The 20,521-nt window shown below is 27.9% G+C and overlaps 1 protein-coding gene and 1 long non-coding RNA gene across 4 annotated transcripts in view; one reads left to right on the top strand and one right to left on the bottom strand.

Moving 5' to 3' along the window:
• LOC107161269 (glutamate-gated chloride channel alpha-like) overlaps window positions 1-20,521 on the top strand; it is a 90,051-nt gene that overhangs the window by 45,741 nt on the left and 23,789 nt on the right. For both annotated transcript variants that reach the window (XM_089224022.1, XM_089224023.1), the window contains exon 2: window positions 13,144-13,226. The gene's annotated coding sequence lies outside the window, so the exon portion shown is untranslated. The remainder of the gene's footprint in view (window positions 1-13,143; window positions 13,227-20,521) is intronic.
• LOC149057583 (uncharacterized) overlaps window positions 1-20,521 on the bottom strand; it is a 99,130-nt gene that overhangs the window by 67,056 nt on the left and 11,553 nt on the right. The gene's annotated exons all lie outside the window — the stretch shown is intronic.

The following is a 20,521-nucleotide window of genomic DNA, read 5'->3' as shown; positions in this document are numbered from 1 at the left end:
CATAGACTAGACAGATAAGCATAATATTTACTTACTCCCTTATGTTATACCTACCTCCAATGACGTTTTTATTTACACTATATATACAGGGTAATTCACGACCAAGCATACTCACCCCCATTTTTCAATTCATTTCATGAATTCATTCGAATTCTGATTTTTAGAATTTTTAAATATACCCAAAGACTATATTTTCAAACTCCTGAAACTTTCTGTACTGCTTAGGAGTTTCCTCTAACGATACAAACATCTGTTTATCAAATGAGAACCTCTCATTTTTACATTAAATTATTTAGTTGATAATATTTTTGAAAATTTTGATATGCCTAATTCGGAATTCGAATACGTAGTTTCTTAGTTTTTACTAAGATATTAGTCCTTAAAAAGGTTTTACAAAAATACAAAACAGACGTAACTAATATTAGTTCTAATTTTTTAATCGACGTTGCAAATTGTTGCAAATTGGTTGCAAAAAAATGACACCGCTTTGGTTCTGATCGGGAGATATCGAGGTGCCAACTTCACGTACGTCCATATTTTATGAACCCATTTCTATGGTCTTTATATCCTCCTTAAAGCACATAGTTAAATTACTCTAAAACTACTCGTACCAATTTTGATTCTAGAATATTTTTCAAAAAATTTATCTACTGAATATTTTACAGTTAAAAAGTGGGGTTCTAATTTGAAAAAACAGAAGTTTGTATCTCCTTAGGGCATTCATTAGGTAGTACAAAAAACCTCAAGAATTTCAAAATATGGTCTTTGAGTGCATTTTAAAATTCCAAAATTCAAATTTTAAATAGTTAACTACACTATTGAAGAAGAAAAGGGAGGTGTGGTAATATATTTATAAACTGCCTTGATATATGGCTTGAATTCCACGAATTTTAAAATGTCTAACATACAATTAATAACGTTTTTGGTTTTTATAATTTAAATTTAATATAGCTCATTTTACGAGGAACGAAGTTTTATTTTGTTCACAATATTATTCAACTCCGTTCTACTATTTGTTTTTCCTCAGATTTGCTAAGTACATACTAAATCCGTTCATATTTTATTAAAACATTACGTATTTACTCACTATGTTGGTAAAATACTGGTGGAACCGAGTATTATAGGTACTTAGTATATCCATGTGTGATAATTTCAATTTATAAGGCACCTACTTGCAATACGAATACGTGTTTACTCGGCTACTGTTTAAATGTAACAATATTCAGGTCACCGTGGTTAACTATTAGAATATTATATTTAATTAATATATATGTATACATATAAACATGTGTGTGGTATGTGGATTTTATTATGTAAAAACAAAATATTTTAATATAGTGTATCTTGGTAATTGGTTTTGTTATCTACTTGGCACAGGTACATTTTATATATTTATACATATACCTATTTTTTTTTATGAGACGTTTTTGGGAATCGTTTTCGAAGTGCGCACACTATTATACGCTACACCGTACACAACATTTCAACCGTTTATGAATTATTCAAATAATACTGTATATAAACAAAATATATCGATTACGTTCATCATCACATTATCTTATCATTATATACTCGATCAAAATTATGTTCTATCTATAGTCTACTGTTCACATTACGTTTAAATAATATTGTGCTCCATTATAATAGTGGTCCCAGTCGTTCAGGGCTCTATCCATAAATTAGTTATTTAATGTTTACTGATAAAACAAAATTGTAATACCACCAAACGTTGAATACCTAGTTACCTACAATATTATAATATCAGAATATTACTCGACGATAATATATTGAACTACATGATGGTTTAAAGATAAAAACATCGTTGTGTTCGGAATACAAACAGCCGATGGAACGTCGACCAAAACATTTTAAGCATTAAATGCGTCGATTAAAATGCGTTATGCACATCGTACATCGATACACAATAATGGCTATTGATAATGACATTGTGCACAGCATAGAATTAGAATATTATCATACAATACAGAACGTATTCTATACATTTCACAAAGCTCAGGTGGTCCCACACGACACAACTGGCGTTTTTTCACTCGACAGGCAATCGTCCACGGATCTAAGTCTCTATCGGCTAAATAATTGGATATATTATATTATTATTATATTATAACAACGTCAACATCGAGGTCTTTATTGCTAATAGTCAATAATTGGCCACTGTTTCTGTACAAACGCACAATACAATTATTTTGCGTTTATGCCAAATATGTCATACTATGGCCGCACGTTTGTCATAATAATTGTAGTGCACATTATTTTGAAACCAAATTTTCCCCTATACGGATCTAATATCTGACTCATATGGTTGCCAAAAATACTATATTTTTTAATAGCTCTCGCTCTCCTCCTCTCTCACATTCCTCCCGGTTTATGCACCACGGGTTAAAATACGTAGTTATTAAGCCGTACATAATAATAAATAATAATGCTATTATTTGTCTAACAGAAGTAATTGAAATCATTTCCAACCAATCATATCCTCCTCGAACTCAACATATAATTCGGTCAAATATCATATTATCATATTATATAATATGTTCCTCATTATTCTGAATTTGGCACTCTTTTTCGTCGTTTTGATTTTAAAATTGTTTACTCGCCATCGTGGACCAGTTGCGTCAAAGATATTTTATATTATAATAAATCTATCTAACGTGTATGCCAACAAAATACATATAGATATTATAGGTAAACACTACACACAGTGTATAACTATATTTTTTAACATCATAAAAGCATTGAAAACGTTTATGGTAATAGTATTACACCATTATTAAACCAGCATAAAGTGATTTGATAGTTAAGCTACTCTTTTTAACGAATATTTTATACTATAATATTTTATTTTCCGAGCTCAGTATTATGGTGTGTTATATAGTTACACAGTGAATAGAGAGTACCATGAAATAAAATTGCAAGGGTTATCTTTTTACTATATTTGCTAAGCCACCAACAAATAGTGCATGTATTGTACATACTATAAAAATATCGATGGAGTAATTGATTCATTAAAAATATTTACTCCCATGGGACGTGAATAGAAGGATGAAGTTGTTAATAGTTGTATAAATAATGATTTATCAAACATAGGCCTGCAAGCTCTGTGAATTATGTTTTTATCGATATTATACAATTATTTTATGTAACAGATGTTTTCGTATAACTTTAACTTTTAAATAATCATTATTTATTTGTTATTGTTCATTGTATATAACGATTAAATTAATATTACGGATTGAGCGTGTCTAAAATAAATTCGTCTCACATTTAGCCAATATATTTTTAATGTTAACCACCCAAGGTAATTCTTCAACATGTTTCTGTGTCCCCCTTATTCTAATATATAAATCACATATATAGTTATTTCCTTATCCCCTTTCATTCATCATTCTAAGGGTATAACAAACCCCCATTCACTATATGATACGATCTTTAAATAATCACATGACACTAGAAATATAAAAAAAGAACCAACTTTATTATAATTATAATTTCAATTTTAAAATTCAAGATCACGTGCTTTTCCTTGGTGTAAATATTAACTGTGTTATCTTAGATTAACTCTGTATTACCATGTAAAATAATTATTATCAACTGTTATATTGTTTTTGTATTAACTCGTATTTTCACAAATGCCAACATCTAAACTTAATTATAACAGTTATTGCAGTTATATTAGAACGAAAATCATAGGTACAGGTAATTTTAATGTAGTACCTACTATGTATTCTGTATAATTCTGGCAATTCTGCACATGCCTATGTATACCTACAAAGTATATTCTAAATTGAATATATACAGAAAAGCCTGCAAAAATAGTTTGCTAACGATAAAGAGTGTATAGTCATTGCACTAATGGCCTGTGAGTATATTTTATTAAGGGGGCACGCAATACGTCAGTCATGTAGTACCAGGCACTCGTACATACGTTGAAAATAAAAATGTATTTTTTTTCGACATAGCCATGTGAGATTCATTTGTATACCTACCTACTTATTATTATTATTATTATTATTATTATTATTATATCGTGTATCGTTATAACTAACAGTTAGTTACTAACTTATTAATCCTATTATTAATTGTAACCATTAGACATTCATAATTTCTATAAAGATCGATTTCAAATACGATGATAACGATATGATAACTTACAGTCGTCAAACTATTTCCTATTGGAATTCGTTTTGTAATAGCTGCAATACCTGTAAAAACTACTACAACAGAACGTTCGTTTTCCATATTATTTTATTTAATAGCTCAATACATATTATTTGTGAAATTATTCGGCACAAGATAAACTAACTGGATATTGACTTTGGTGAATATTTACTAACTTTATAAGTTTGACGTAGAGCATGAAGTTATAACTTCCTTTTCCTGATAACTTCGTAAGTGTGAAGTTATATTTAAATATTAATTTACTATAAAATTTTAATTTATAATACGATTACACTATTTTTCGATATTATAAAGATAAACGAAATAAGTGTTTAATGTTGTTTTGTATTTTATGAACAGAACATTATTTTATTTTATTGCCTGCCTACAGTTAAATGAATCCAATTTCAATAGTGTCTATAACCCGTCGCTTATAATATTTTGGATCTACTTCTCCAATCCTACCAGTAACGTAACATTTTACTGACAAAAAATTATCGTTCATCAGTTTCGCTGAATCAGTGGCCCTCGTAAAGACTGCACTTTATAACCTGACAGCAATAACTATAATATATTATATGGTATACAATAATTATAAAAAATATGACAAATTATAGTATGTCTTAATTCAATGTTACGTTATATGAGGTCACGTAGTTTTAAAGTATTCCGTTATGGCTAGGTTAAGTATAATAAGTGATGTTTAATATCTTATTTATGTTTTTAATAAAATCCTTGAACACTTATTCAACTTTAATCTAAAAAATATACATGTATCTATATTTTTTCCGTTTTAAAGCGTATAAATCATCACTAAATATTTTATTTAAAACAATGTTGATAATATTGATAATTATCTGCAAAAAAATAATGGATTTATTTTTGTAAATAATTCCAAAATTATGAAATAGAACGAGAATTAATATTAAATGGAAATGTTTAATAATTTATTACTTTGCAGGTATAGAGTTACATAAATCTATGATATTTTTATTGATTTGAATTCCTTTTTTTTGTATTTATTTAATATTTCACAATATGAATACGCCATAAACATAACAATCAAAAAAATATGAATTTAATAATGAGTAAAAGAAACATGGGATTTTATAATAGTTTTATGTACCTAATCAAATATTATAAATATTTTTAAAACGAAACACAAGTATAACAGTATTTTTGTTAGCATGGGCGCAATTTCAATAATAAAAACTAAGGGTGCTTATGCTTTGCATTTTGTCACTTTAGTTTTTTTTTTTTTTTTGAAAGAAGAAGTTTTTATTTGAAAGTGCTAATTTTAAAATTGAGGGGTGGGGGTGCTTATACCCCCTAAGCCCCCTCCCCCTATTTGCGCCTATGTTTGTTAGTAATTTATGGAGAAGTTATGAAACATATATTTTTAGCTAATAAATTAAATATAAATTAAGTTTATTAAATCTATATTATTTTTGGTTAAAACTATATGCATGAATACATAATGGGTAGTGGATACTAACTCGAACCATAGTAAATATAAATGACTAACAGTTAACACTTATCACTTTGGAAATTTAAACGAGTAATACCCATTCAAATATAGCATTGACATTTTTAAATAGAGAAATTATAGTTTTCAATAAACACGTAAATAGTTTTTAAGAAAAATTAAAATTAAAATTAATATTAATTTGAAGAAATGTTATCATCATCATTTTACAAAAGCTAAAAACAATTATAAGTTATAGCGTACCACATCGTTTCTTATCGTATACAAACATTATATTAAAATTAAATTGAATCAGTTTTTACAAAATTAAAAATTAAAAACAAAATTTTATTAATCTGAATTTACTTGAATTTTACATCATCTTTCAAATGATTTCAGAATTATTAATGTGAGTAGTGGGTGCATAGTACTATAAACAGATCATAATAACTAATTTTGTCTCAGTTATTGATCTAGTACCTAAGTATGTAATTACAGAACTGAGAACACAACTTGTGTAGGTACTTTGAAAACAACGGCGTTTAGTCTACAACTGTATATTATTACATATTTAATAATGTGAACACTATTTGAGGTAACTGTATAAATTACGAAATATCATACTTGATATAGTTTTTAAATGATTAACATTTTTGTAGATATAGATGTATAACTAAAATCCAATGGTGGTTTTATGTTATACATACACAAGTTTAATAATTTACCAACAAATTTTAAATAAAGAACAAATTTATATCAATTGACGCCATGCTAGTACTAGAAAAATAAACATTTTTAATTAAATAAAAATAATGCACACATTTATTAAACATCAAATACTTTTTAATATTTTAGTACTGCGTATTTAATTGTTTTATTTTAACTTAGTAATTTGTGTTCAAATTAATATATTATTAGAATTATTGTAGAATAGTATTAAACAAAATGATTTAGTAAATTATACACCATGTGTTATCAAATCCATTCGGATTCTTTAAATAAAAATAAAATATAGGGTATATAACGAAGTTCTGACGTATGGCTTATAATATGTCCACATAGTATATAAGTCAGAATTTCGTGATACACCTTGTATATTAATTAAGTACTAAAATGTTTAAATCTCCATAGCAGCGATGAGCCCATCATAACTCTCATATCATCCAAACCTATTATCCTTAACATACAAAGTTGAATTAACTTATAAGCACTTATTTGAATTTAAATTTCGATTGAACATCGACATCAATATTTTCAAAAAAGCCATATGATTAACAATTTATTGGAAACTAAGAGGATTCTCAAAGAAGACATTATAGTAACACTTAAAACTTAAAGGCACTAGTTAAATATATATTAGAGAATCTAATAATTTTAAAATATGGTTCTTAAGTTTGATATCAGTGAAGTCGTTACATTACATTTAATGATACTTCAGTGTCACATCATTTCAACTTTAATCCAATTTCTTTTTTAATTAATTCCATTCACCTAACTTGATTTTTATTCGTCTTTCCGTAAACCTGTGTTTTTAGATTTCTGTGAAACAGCTTTAATTGCTGCTGCTCAAATATTTCTGCTTATCACAATGGCTAACTTTATCTATTCTATGTACTACAGTTATTATTCTGTCTGTATGGTTGGAAGACCGCTTATATAACTACTACCTCCGATTCTGACATGATACGGTTAGTCACATTCACACTTAAAATCACTCCCATCCCTCATACAGTTCATACTTACTTCAATTCGGTTTTTAACCTATTAATATATTAATGTTTAAAAAATATCTGGGAGTGAGGTTGTGAGTAATATTGTAGTCTAGCAGTCTGGGGATTTTTTTTCCTAGGGTCGGGGACTTTTTTCCCGGGGTTGTTCGTCGGGGGAATTTTTTTCCGGGGATTTTTTTTCCGATTACCTGATTGGAGTTGATTACTGTACCTAGGAATTACATTATTAGTATTATTACCATCATGCAACGGTATCGATTCTGTTATCTATCGAGTAAATATTACTAATCGTCTGCGACTCAGAGCGGCGCCACGTCGTCTTCGTCCTAACTTCTTATCTCTGAACGTCTAGACAACCTTAACCCTAAACGCAGAGGGCCATATTCCGATGCCGACGGCCATTTATTATTTCAGTCACGTTGTATACATTTGATAGAAAATCAAGTGTTTTCAAATTAATCGATGTTTTTGATCACGGTCCGTTTCTCACAAGTACATATAATTTTCTAAAAAAATAATAAAATAGACTGTAGAGTTTTCGAACTTAAAGCAGTTGTTGTTATTTAATTGTTTACAGTACAATTCTACCAACCGACAAACGTATACATATGAAATTTGTTTGTTTATTTAAGTGAACTCGCCACCAAAAAATAACGATAAAAAAGATATTTAGAAACGTTATTATAATTTTCATTACACGTTGCTTTGGTGAAGAATGATTATTATATTCAATCTGTAAAACCATTATAACTTGTCCGTTGTCGTATATAAGTATTTAATATTCATGCTGATAAAACGACCGGTATCTTAAAAATTAAACCGAAAGACAGACTAAAATTTCAAACTTTGAAGGGTTAGCGTCTGACATAATTTATTGTTAAAGTACTTAATATATTATATTTTAATTTATGGATTTTAACGCAAACGCATTTGTTTTTAGATTATATGGCACATTGCTTTTCCTTACTGTAGTAAAAATATTTAGCTTAAAAAATCAATACGAAATTACGATTGTTATTTTTCACTCTCTTATTACGTTTTATTTTAGTAGTTTGTTTAAGGTCATCGATTTCTTGGCTCCCATGTATAAAAACATAACGATAGAACTATTATCCGCCCCTGCATCAGTTTTCGACGCCGTATTATACGAAATGCACAAATAGGCGAGGGTGGAAGCAACTGACAATAACATTTATACGGTCGCCACCGCTGCCACTGCCCATACTCAAAATTCTGTAAGAGACGTTGTTCGATCGGTGAGAGTCGCTTACTCCAATCGGCGAGACGAGAACCGGTCGTCGTCGTCGCGCCGGCGTCTTTTTTACGATCGTCTTGCGTGCAGTTCGTTTGCCAATTCCTGTCACACAACCTTCGTTTCACCCCCACACCTATCCACCCACCCACTCTTCCGGCGCATAACCCCGTGGTCGCCGTGAAAATGTTAAAACTTCAATCGATAGCAATAGCGTACCAAGTCACCTGCTCACAGACATACATAAACACAGTCACAACGGAATAGCGATAACGTAATATAAAATAATCTGCACAGCATATATATAATATTATTTAATAAAATATACGTAACAGAGCGTCCGGACGTCTGGTTAAGTAATTTCAGTCAAATTAAGCGAGGATATAAAAATAATATTTATATCTTTATATGTATTATATTTTTGTTATCATCCTGATGTTAAAGGGACGAATTCGTTTGATTTTTACACTGTAACTTAATTAACATAACAACAGTATTCTCGAAGCTCAAGGTTGCATCTCTACAATGCTACAACAGGTGTATCAAATTATATGATTGATAGTTGATATAATAGTATAATATATTAATACTTAAGTTAGGTAATAATAGTAATAACTAATAAACATATTTTACCTATTAAATTTATAATTTTTTTCTATGATTCTCGAAATCTAAGCTCAAACCGTTTTGCCTATTGTCTCATAATACTATCTATACCATATTATCACACCAAAAACCAAAATTAGAACAACGATTCATTTCAAATATAATTTATTCCATTAAGTTTTTTATTTTTTATTTTTTGGTCTATAATACGAACGTGTATAAGTAAATGTATTCAGACGATTCGTTTTGGCCATCGATCAATGATTACATGATTCCGCGCGTTTCACTGTATTATCTTATTGTGCTAACAAGTAACATTGTCGAGTGCGTTTGATAATAAATGTATATGGTCGACACCAAGATAGAATAAGACATCATTCAATAGATTTATACATGATAATACCTATGTTTTAACATTTCACCCGTTGCAAATTTTATCGTTATAGTACACCCGTCCATGATTCTTCGATAAGTTTCTTCAGTCTTATCGAATGACAATCTTTTTTTATTTTATTTTTTACTCTAGCATAAAAACTCCGATGGCTTACTCAGAATTCGCGATTCACAGGATTTAAATTTTCTCGAGAACACGTTTTGTCGTCGTTTTATACTTTTATCTCTACATGTTCAACACAACGTATTTGTCATTGTCAGTTTTATCCTTGAGTCTTGTTGCCCATACACTATGGTAACCTTTTATTTTATACACAAGGGAGAAAAAAATCGAACACAGATGATGTATCTGTATTTTTATGACCAATGATAATATATTTTTAGTTGGCAGGCAAAAAAAAATCTCAAAAGCATAATAAAACTGTTATACAAAACTAAATAGAACTGTAACAATATTGACTCTTCAAAATCTGAATATTATGATTGTATATTGAAAAATTAATTTTTATTTTATTTTCAACTATTTCTGTGTAATAAACATCAACATAAATGTTTATTTTTAATGTGGTTTAACTTTAGGTAAAATAAATAAAATTACTTGATGATTCGTGATGCATCTGTAAAAGAGTATCAAGTTATGAATAATTCTTCACTGTTTGGATAAATATTCTAAACCACGTTATCTAAAAATGAGACCCAACTATAGTATAGTAACAGTAAAATTAAAATAAACCATAGGTAATTAAAAAAGTACCTAAGTATTTTAATATTTGAAATATATTAAGGATATTACTAAAGTTTGTAGTTAATAAGTTACTAATAAGTATGATCGAAGGAATTAGGTATGTTGTTTTGTACTTCTCCCAATACCAACCCTTCCTTCAGATATTTTATTTCATTATATTCTATTCTACTACTGAATAATTCAACTTTTCTTTTTTTGATCTCAAATCGTTTCTGTTTATCTATATTCTTATTTACAGGTTTCTTATTTACTTTTCCATATTATTATTATATTATATTTTATATATTATAATTAAAATATTTTAATTTTTATGTATAACACCTATATAATTGATAATTTAACTAATTGGTATAATCACTATAATCGACAAATCTGTAATTCCAAATCGGCCTATACACGACAATTGTCGTTACATTTATTTAATATTGAAGAGAAAAAGTTTTAATTATTTTAATATATTTCTAAAAATTTTGTTTCACACAAATTTTAAGTATACAATTTTAAACATGAATTAAAAAGAAGTTGGTGGCTTGGTGTAGCGCGATTTTATGTTCAACTGCGAAAACACTCTGAGTGTACGCACCGGCCGGTGTTACTAACTACCGGATGGGTTACCACCCGGGTTTTAAGTAATAAATTCTTGCCACAAATACATTACATTTTCCAAAACCACCATCCCCATTACAAACAGCTAATGGCCATAGATGCAAACCTCTTATAATCAATAAAAATAAATTAATTAATTAACAAGAAAATGGTGAATAATTTCATATGACGTCAGTATAATAATAGTCCATGTGTATATTTCGTTTGATTATAAACAATTTTTCTTGAAATGTTGTTCTTTTAGTACCTTTCATTTAAATGAATCACATTTAAGCAAAGATAAACGTTAATTATATAATAATATTTCTAATCACTGTTTGCTAAGACTTCAGATATTATTTTTTATTTTTTTTAACTTAATCATCGTCAAAAATTTTCATTAATATTTAGCAGGGGATTACGTTGGTTAAGGAACACATGTAAGTGGGATAAGGATTTGTCCTAAAACTAAAACTCGAGTGGTCACCCATCCGGAAACTATTGATGCCGGACAATGCTTGTCCGCAACACACATTAGTGACTGCGGTCAACCGTCGTACCACACCAGGCACCAATTAGATACTAATTTTTATTTTCTACTTTTGAATAATACAATTTTAGTAACACGGCGATATGAATAGGCAATATAGCTACATGGCTGTCATGGGTTAATTTTTAATGAAGCACCCTCAATAATATGATATTGAACAAAAAATGAAACATTTAATCCACCTAATTGCACCAAATTCAATTACTTATTATACAATAATATACTAAGCAACAAGAATTCAAAATTGTCTTTCTTTTGGAAATTTTATCATGATGCTACCCAGATTTACTAAACCTGTATCTTAATCCTATATATAATCCTATAAAATTGTCTGCGCCATATATTTATAATGGTCTGTATAATAATTATTATACAGCTTAATACAATAAGTGATTAATTGATATCTGATGACCTGAACAACGATAAATATTGCTGTTTCAAATACTTATCTGGTTTTACCAGACACACAAATAAATATTGTTATATTTAAAAAACAATAATGGTATTATACAGATGTCAGTGACGTATCCAGGGTGTGCGTTTTTGAGCTTAAGCCCCCCCCCCAAAAAAAAATTTTAGATGAAATATTTTTTTAATAATGCGTTATGGGTTGATATCGTAGTAATAATGTTGATGGGTGAGCTTAAATTTAAAATTGTGACAATTTACATTAATATATTAAATGCATAATACATCAAATAAAATGTGTATATAAATGTTTTTAAATTATTTCCTATTTTCCTATAATGTTAAGTATGAATGTTTAAGCATTAAGACCCCCCCCCCCCCCCGGAAAAAATCTTGGGTACGGAACTAACAGATGTATTAGATGAATATTATTCATATTTTTTAACTCTTTAATTTCTTTACATTATTATATTTTCTGGAAATCATTAAAAATATATAATAATTCTTTTCTTTGGGATATTATATTTATGCTTGATTAGTTAATTTTATATTAAATCAAAATTCAACTTCTGTTAAAATAATAATAGATGAATTTAATGCGACTTTGTGAACCATCGGTGTCATAATTTTAATATTAATAGACATAGTTGTACCTGAAGAATTAGATTTATTATTACTTCTCTCTTAATAGATCATTACAATTTATTCAAAAATATTAATAAATAAATAAACAATTATTACCAGTTATCTGAGTTGTTTATATTAAAAAATAAAATAGCAAGTAAAAAAAGTAACGTCTCTGTGAAGATATTTTTAAACAAATTATATATTATATTCTTTTGACAAATGAATAATTATACAGATATACCAGACTACATGACAACGAATTTAATGATAGTAAAAAAGCAGTCACTATAGTATACTACGGTAAATTAGTTATTTATATCTATTAAACCGGAATCACGTCTAAAAGCTTTTATTGTTGCGAACTGTGTTAATTAATAAATATACGGTGTATTAAATGAATAAATATGACACATTGACACGCATTTAAATTTTAAAAGGTACAATCGAATACGAATCAATCTACTAGTCATAAGTATCGTTATATAAATGATAAAAATAATTAATAATATTGCGCCTATGATAGGCACAATGGATTGATTCATGGAAATCGTATCGAATGATGATGGTAATATGGTATTCGAATTGTGACTTTTGTTGTTGCAGGTGACCGCAGGATGTAACTATTTATTAGTAAATGGGCACGTATCGATTGTGACGTTGTAGTCGGGACCGGACTTGGTGAAAAGGTAAGCAAAATGCTTTTAGTGCCAAACCTACTGGCTGTGTGTGTAAGGTGGAAAAGCGAGTAGGTACTCTATAATACGGGTACGCCTACTATCACCGTAACTGAAACCGACGAACTGATTTTTACTTTTTATTTTTATTATTATTTGCATTATTCTTTCAAATGCACTTTATGTCGGTTTCGTTGTAAACATCTAACGGGCTAAAACCTTCAACGAATAACTCAACTAAAAAAATCGTGATCCAAATAATTATTTAATAGTCTCTACTCATAAAATGAGTACACAACTATGTGCACACCACAGACACGGATAAATATTAAAAGACCGTCTGGACCCTACACAAATCTAAATTTCCAAAATTCTGGTAAACTGAAATTCTGGTAAATGATATTATAATACCACAACTATTTGTTTTCAATAAATGCTATTGATCTACGGTTCTGTACTATTCAAAACCACAACGCTCGCCCACGAAGATTTGTATATACAAATATTTTCACTGACACATTTTACCCTATTTAAAGTTATTAGTATCTAACAAAATTTCATGATTACGGTTGATACAAGTAGGGTGTTTGTAAATTAAATTAAAATAAGATTTAATTTAAATGGAAAAATATTGACAAGCTTGTATGTTATTAAATTGACTATTATTATTTATTTTAATAATTTATGTAGGAAATATTTATCGTCAACATGTAGGTACCTATAAATGATTAAGAAATTATAACAGTTAACCAACACTAGTTAAAAATATTATTTAACAATAAATATTTAAAACTTATATTATATACTTATATATATAATGTATAATATTGTGTGTGTGTGTGTGCGTGCGTGTGTGTGTGTGTGTGTGCGTGTGTGTGTGTGTGTGTGTGTGTGTGTGTGTGTGTGTGTGTGTGTGTGTGTGTGTGTGTGTGTGTGTGTGTGTGTGTGTGTGTGTGTGTGTGTGTGTGTGTGTGTGTGTGTGTGTGTGTGTGTGTGTGTGTGTGTGTGTGTGTGTGTGTGTGTGTGTGTGTGTGTGTGTGTGTGTGTGTGTGTGTGTGTGTGTGTGTGTGTGTGTGTGTGTGTGTGTGTGTGTGTGTGTGTGTGTGTGTGTGTGTGTGTGTGTGTGTGTGTGTGTGTGTGTGTGTGTGTGTGTGTGTGTGTGTGTGTGTGTGTGTGTGTGTGTGTGTGTGTGTGTGTGTTTTGATTGATTGAAGTATTTCAAGTACCTTACACACAAAAATACATTTAAAACTGATTAAACGGAATATAAATTTAAAAAAAAATTAATATTGTCTTTGAAAGACAAAATTTTGGAAAAATGTGTTATCATGATTTTTCATCTTTATCATTTTTAAAGAATTTTTTTTAATGTAAAAAAAATTTAATTCCATATTTCTTAGCAGAACATTAATTTTAAAATATTTCAATAGATAGAATCAAATTTCAAATGAGTAATTATAAGATTGAAGATTAGTATAAATATTATAATTTACACTCTAATTATTGAGCTATAATAGTAATTTTACTCAAAGCAAATAAAAAAAGCGGGCAAGTGGATGTCGCTCTGCTGTACACTAGGTGGTGGGGTGGAACTCTGACTAGGGTAGGTTAGATTTGAATGCAATGATAGGTATCATTGTATACGAAAAACGATTCTGAACGGAGATGATTTGTCAGTCTAGGATATATTATAGATTATTAAAAATTTTCAAATCTTTGATTTAAAAAGAAAATTTTGTATAAATTTCTAGCTTAAAATTATTTGCGAATTTTCGTGATTTTTACGTATGTTGTCAAAATTTAAATTTAAATGCTTGTAAAAAAAAAACGTGACTATGCATTTCTTTTATTTTTCAACTGCTATTGTAAAAATATTTTAGGAACCTTGTATTAAATTTTCAAATCTTAGATATAAAAGGAAAAATTTTTATGAATTTCTATCTAAGATAATTTGAACATTACGTAATTTTTACGTATTTAGTCAAAATTTGAATTTTAAATGCTTATAAAAAAAATTTGTGACTATAAATTTATTTTATTTTTCAACTGCTATTGTAAAAATATGTTAGGAGCCTTGTACTAAATTTTCAAATCTTAGATCTAAAAAGAAAACAATTTTATGAATTTCTATCTAAGATAATTTGAACATAGCCGTAATTTTTACGTATTAAGTTAATATTTGAACCTCAAATGCTAATAAAAAAAAATTGTGCTTATGTATTTTTATAATTTTTTAATTACTATAAGAATAACTAATGAGAAACTTTGTATTCAATTTTCAAGTATTTTGATAGGGCCAAAAAAATTTTATCAACCCTTCAAAAAAATTATTCAAAAAAATTGAAAATTTCAGTTGTCTATAAATATCTCAAAAAAAATCAAAATATTTTGAAAATTAAATCATGTAAATAAAGTGCCAATCTAAATAACTGATAAAATTGTCAAGTATCTACGATTTATACATTTTGAATATTAACAAATATTTAAATTCGTTTGAGGATAAATCGTTATTGTTACGCTATTTCGAAAAAATTTAAAATTCAAACGCACTTAAAACACACCCCAATGTTTGAAATTGAAGCATTATTTCGACTAGTTATGCTGTACACAGACACAAAAACAAACGTAAAAAAAAAAGAACACACATCATTGTAAAATCAATACATTCATCACTTCGTTCAGAATCTAAAAAATAATGTATATGTATTTAAAGCTAAGATGAGTGGTGTAGATGCACTGTTGGATAACGAAAAGGTACCTCACAAAATGCTGTTACAATACTTCACTCATCTGAACCTTAAAGTTCATGGTACGTTTTCAAAATTATTAAACTTCACAATTCATATTATAGTTGACTAATGACTATTCGTTTGAAATTTGATTTTAATGTATTGAAATACTTTTAAAAATATTATACCTCAAAATATAAAATTAAAATTGTATTTTGTCTTTCATGAAAGTTATAACTGAAAAAAATACTGAAATAATGAATGTAGACACTTAAATGGATCACTTTTTGAACTACATACTATAGGTACAATGAAACTTTTAAGTGCTTACTTACTTCTTCTATCCAATACAAACACATTATTGTCACAGTAATTTATTACATAACTCTCACTCAGCTTGGATTCTAAATTAAAGAAATTTATTATATAGTACCTACTATCTACTACAAGCATTTTAATCACTGATAAATTACTCGTTCGAGTTTCAAATTAGATACATCAACATTTTAAAAAATCGTCTACTAAATAATTTACTGTGAAAATTTGAGTTCTCATTTGAATAATAACAGAAGCTTATATCAAAAGACACTACTTAATTAGATCAAAAAATTTGAAAAATGCATTATGATCTTTTAGGTATAACATTTAAAATTTCTAAAAACATGAATTTAAATGAATTCATTATTAAAGGAAAAAATTTGGGTGAGCATTTTAAGTAAATCGTCCTATATCACCTTAAAAGACGAACTTTATACCCACCTAAAGACATTCATATTGTATTATCATATATATTTTATTTTATATTACTAAAAAAAAAAACAAAAGTACGTAAAATAATATAAAATATTTAATTCATTCCTATATATCATAGGTACATGGTAAATGTATTGTATATTATTTAGACTATTTTATTTTTATTTTTAGAATAAAATATACAATCTATATATTTAACATAATAAGTATATGTGTGATAAGGGAAACAAACAATAGGGTGATTTACATAAATTTTAGGAATGAAGCCACCCACTGATGACTTCGTCTTGGTTTATCATATTAGTGATTTAGTTATACATTAGTATTTAAATTATATATATATTATATATTAAATTTTTAGTTATATCTTATATGTTATTATTTAAAGTAATAAATCTCTGCACCATTTACGTTTCAGTCGCCTTGGAGGGCTACCTGGGATTGTGAGGGATGATAAGTTTTTAATGAGTGGATTTGAATGAGAGGATATACAGTTATGAAATTTTTTATGAAAACGTTTAGTTTCGTCATGAATAGTATTTAAGTTACAATCTATATTTTGGAAAGCTTGAATCTTATTCAGGTTTGACTTTTTAGCATTTCCCCATAGCTGCTATACGTATGTCCAAATGGGTTTTAATAAGGTTTTATACAAGAGGAGTTTGATATTAATAGGGGTGGCTTTGTTACCAATTAAATTCTTAAGCATACGTAGCCGATTGTTTAGGGATAGTCTTTTTTCACATATGTGTTGAGCCCAGGTTAAGCGTTGATCAAGAGTTAGACCAAGGTATTTTACTGATGGTGATGAGGTAATAGGGATGCCATAACTAGTAGTACCCTTGGGCAAGGTGCTTGTCTTAGTGTAAAAGTAGTGTGTACTGATTTATTTTGATTTACTTTAAATTTCCATTTGGTATACCATCTTTCCATCATGCCTAGATGGATTTGCAAATATGCGGAGGCCAAAGATGGGTCATCGTTAATCGAGATAATCACTTTATCATCCGCGTAGTCCGCGACTGAGGTGTTTGGAGACGTGGGTTGATCAGAGACAAAGATATTGTAGAGTGATGGAGATAAAATGCCACCTTGAGGAACTCCAGCATTTATACTTGCTATTTAGACTATTTAATAAAAAAAATCGATAAATAACAATAGTATTTCATACTGAAATTTATTAAGTGCAATTAAAGAAAAATAAAGAGAAGAAAGGAACATCATTAAAAAATATTAAAAACAACATTTATTTTTTTATTTTTTAGATCATAAGTAGTGTTCTTCGATGATAAATTTCGTTTAAACACCTTGAACTCCATTTAGTGGGTCCTTGTTATTTAATTAAAACCGTGGTGAAAAATGATGATTACCCTTTTTGAATTAATAATGAAAAATGAATACATTTAACACCAGTCTTAAACTGCAATATGTTTTCAAACTTATTTCTTACATTAAATAATAACGTGCATAATCACTATTTTTTTTAAATGAACATTTTTATTTATTTCAAAAACATGAAATTGAACATAATATTATCAGATAACTGATTAACTATCTACTTTTTGGAAATGGAATCATTATTATCATTATACTATCTCATATTTGCACAATAAAGTTGTCATATAATATTAAAGTACATAATTCTATAGTATACATATAAATCAAATGTTAACAGCTATTTTCAATATTCTAATACAAACAACGAAGTATTCAAATTAAGTATCTTTATTAATTTAAGCGTATTCTATATTAATTTTTGTTAGATTAATACATTATTTACACCAATGGGATTTCTGTATGTAAATAGATAAAACAAATATAAAATACTAATATTTGCATTAAACTAGCAGTACCTATCAGCATAAGTTGAATAAATAATTTTTGGCTTTCAGTATTAAAACTTGGTATTGTTGTTTTTTATATGCGTGAAGTTGATATATCCCCCAACAATATGACTAAATTGTTGTTAAAAATAATTCAATTACGATTAATATTTTTTTAGTGACAACATAATATAAAATTTACGATAAACCGTTACCTATTAATCGTTTGAATATCCAATGTCCTCAAAATTAACTTTAAAAGTTCAAACGCTTATAAACAAAAATAGTACTAATTTAGTTTTATATTCCTTAATTCTTGTAAGAACAACTTAGGGGGAAAATTATATTAAATGTTCATAGTTTTCTACTAACAAACAAAATTATAACGTAAACTAATAAAAAACAAAAATTCAAAAATTTTTAATATCTAAAAAAAAGCAAAAAAAAAAAAATTTGGTGACTAGGTATTCAAATTTATGTGCTGTGAATATTGCAATACATAATATTATATATTGTTATATATGCTAATTCATTTTTTTTATTACAACAAAAAACTAAATCTGTTATTATTTGTTGAAAACTATAATGTTGCGTAAATATAACTGATTTTCCTAAGTTTATTTTGAAAAATACTGTTAATTATTATCCTTTGACCTCACAAAATTCCAATTAGATATTATTTATTATCGAAAATCACTCTCAATGCTCCAAACAGTAAGCACGCAAAAAAACAGACTTTGTAAACCAATGCGTTCATTACTCATTTGCTTCGTTTAAAATTTTAAAAAAAAAACTCTACTTAGTTAAAAATATAAAAAATGATTGAAAGTACAATGCATTTAAAGTTAAATTATTTTTAGTATATATTATATACTATAAAACCAATAAATTCCAATAAAACACGACAAATACGCAATATTATCAACTATTCAACGAGATAAATTAAATTTAAACTTACACAACATACTACTTTTTTTCAACGCATTGAAACACATTTTGTTGTGCCACTTCGATTTGCATAATATGCCTTGTATAAAAACTTAAGATTTATGTAACACTAATACTATTACTTTATAAAAGTTTGTTAATTAAAAATGCACAAACGATTTTTAATAAGTAGCTACGCATAATTTTTCCACATTAGACTTTAATGTTGCAATGTATATATATATATATAACTTTCTTGAGGATTTCTGTCAGCACATTGCAATATAATTAACAATAATCATTACAAAATACAGGAAATTAAAACACAGTGGGTGTTATTTATTTGAAATATGAACACAATAGACACAATATATACAATATATAAATTTTAATCTATGTTTCAAAATATCACAGTGAAGAACGAGTCGTACCTACATCAAAAATATGTTTATACAAATGCGTACAACACGCTGCAATCGTAATATACAGTCGTTTCCACGTTGACCCTTATTCTAAGTCTCAACACATTTTCACTTAACTGCTATGTATCGATCATGTTCATATCACTAACATAATAACCACCAACACTGTATAGTCAATACAACAATATTATGTATTTCCATGTCTAATAATGCAAAATTAAATAATGTGTTTTGGGAGCGTCATAGTTTTTACAATGAACGAATGTATACACATTATGACAGCATTTTATATGAATAAATGTGAACAGGAAGATATGGTCATAACAAAAAAAAAACGCACTAAAAGTTTGAACACTAATGCAAATACAGCAAATACACTAATGTCAATAATACAAATCCAGGCCCAATATAGAAAGCTAACGGGCCACGGGCGAACGCTAAACTCTGAATTATCTACCCTACAAGTTAAAAAGGAATTTCTCATTTGAAAAACAGAATTATTTTTCCCCATAAGAAGACACTCTTAAGGTAGTATAAAAATCTACAAATTTTAAAATATAGTCTTTAATTAAAAATTCCTAAAATCATATTTTAAATAACTGAATTATTGAACAAAAAAAAGGTAAGCTTGTAACCGCATGTTATTTTGCTAG

This window comes from Diuraphis noxia, unplaced genomic scaffold (assembly GCF_037042655.1).
Source record: "Diuraphis noxia isolate RWA-SAM2 unplaced genomic scaffold, SU_Dnox_SAM2 contig0003, whole genome shotgun sequence".
Classification (NCBI taxonomy): Eukaryota; Metazoa; Arthropoda; class Insecta; order Hemiptera; family Aphididae; genus Diuraphis; species Diuraphis noxia.
Note: the sequence above shows the minus strand (reverse complement) of the source record. Positions and strands in the feature narration are given on the sequence as shown.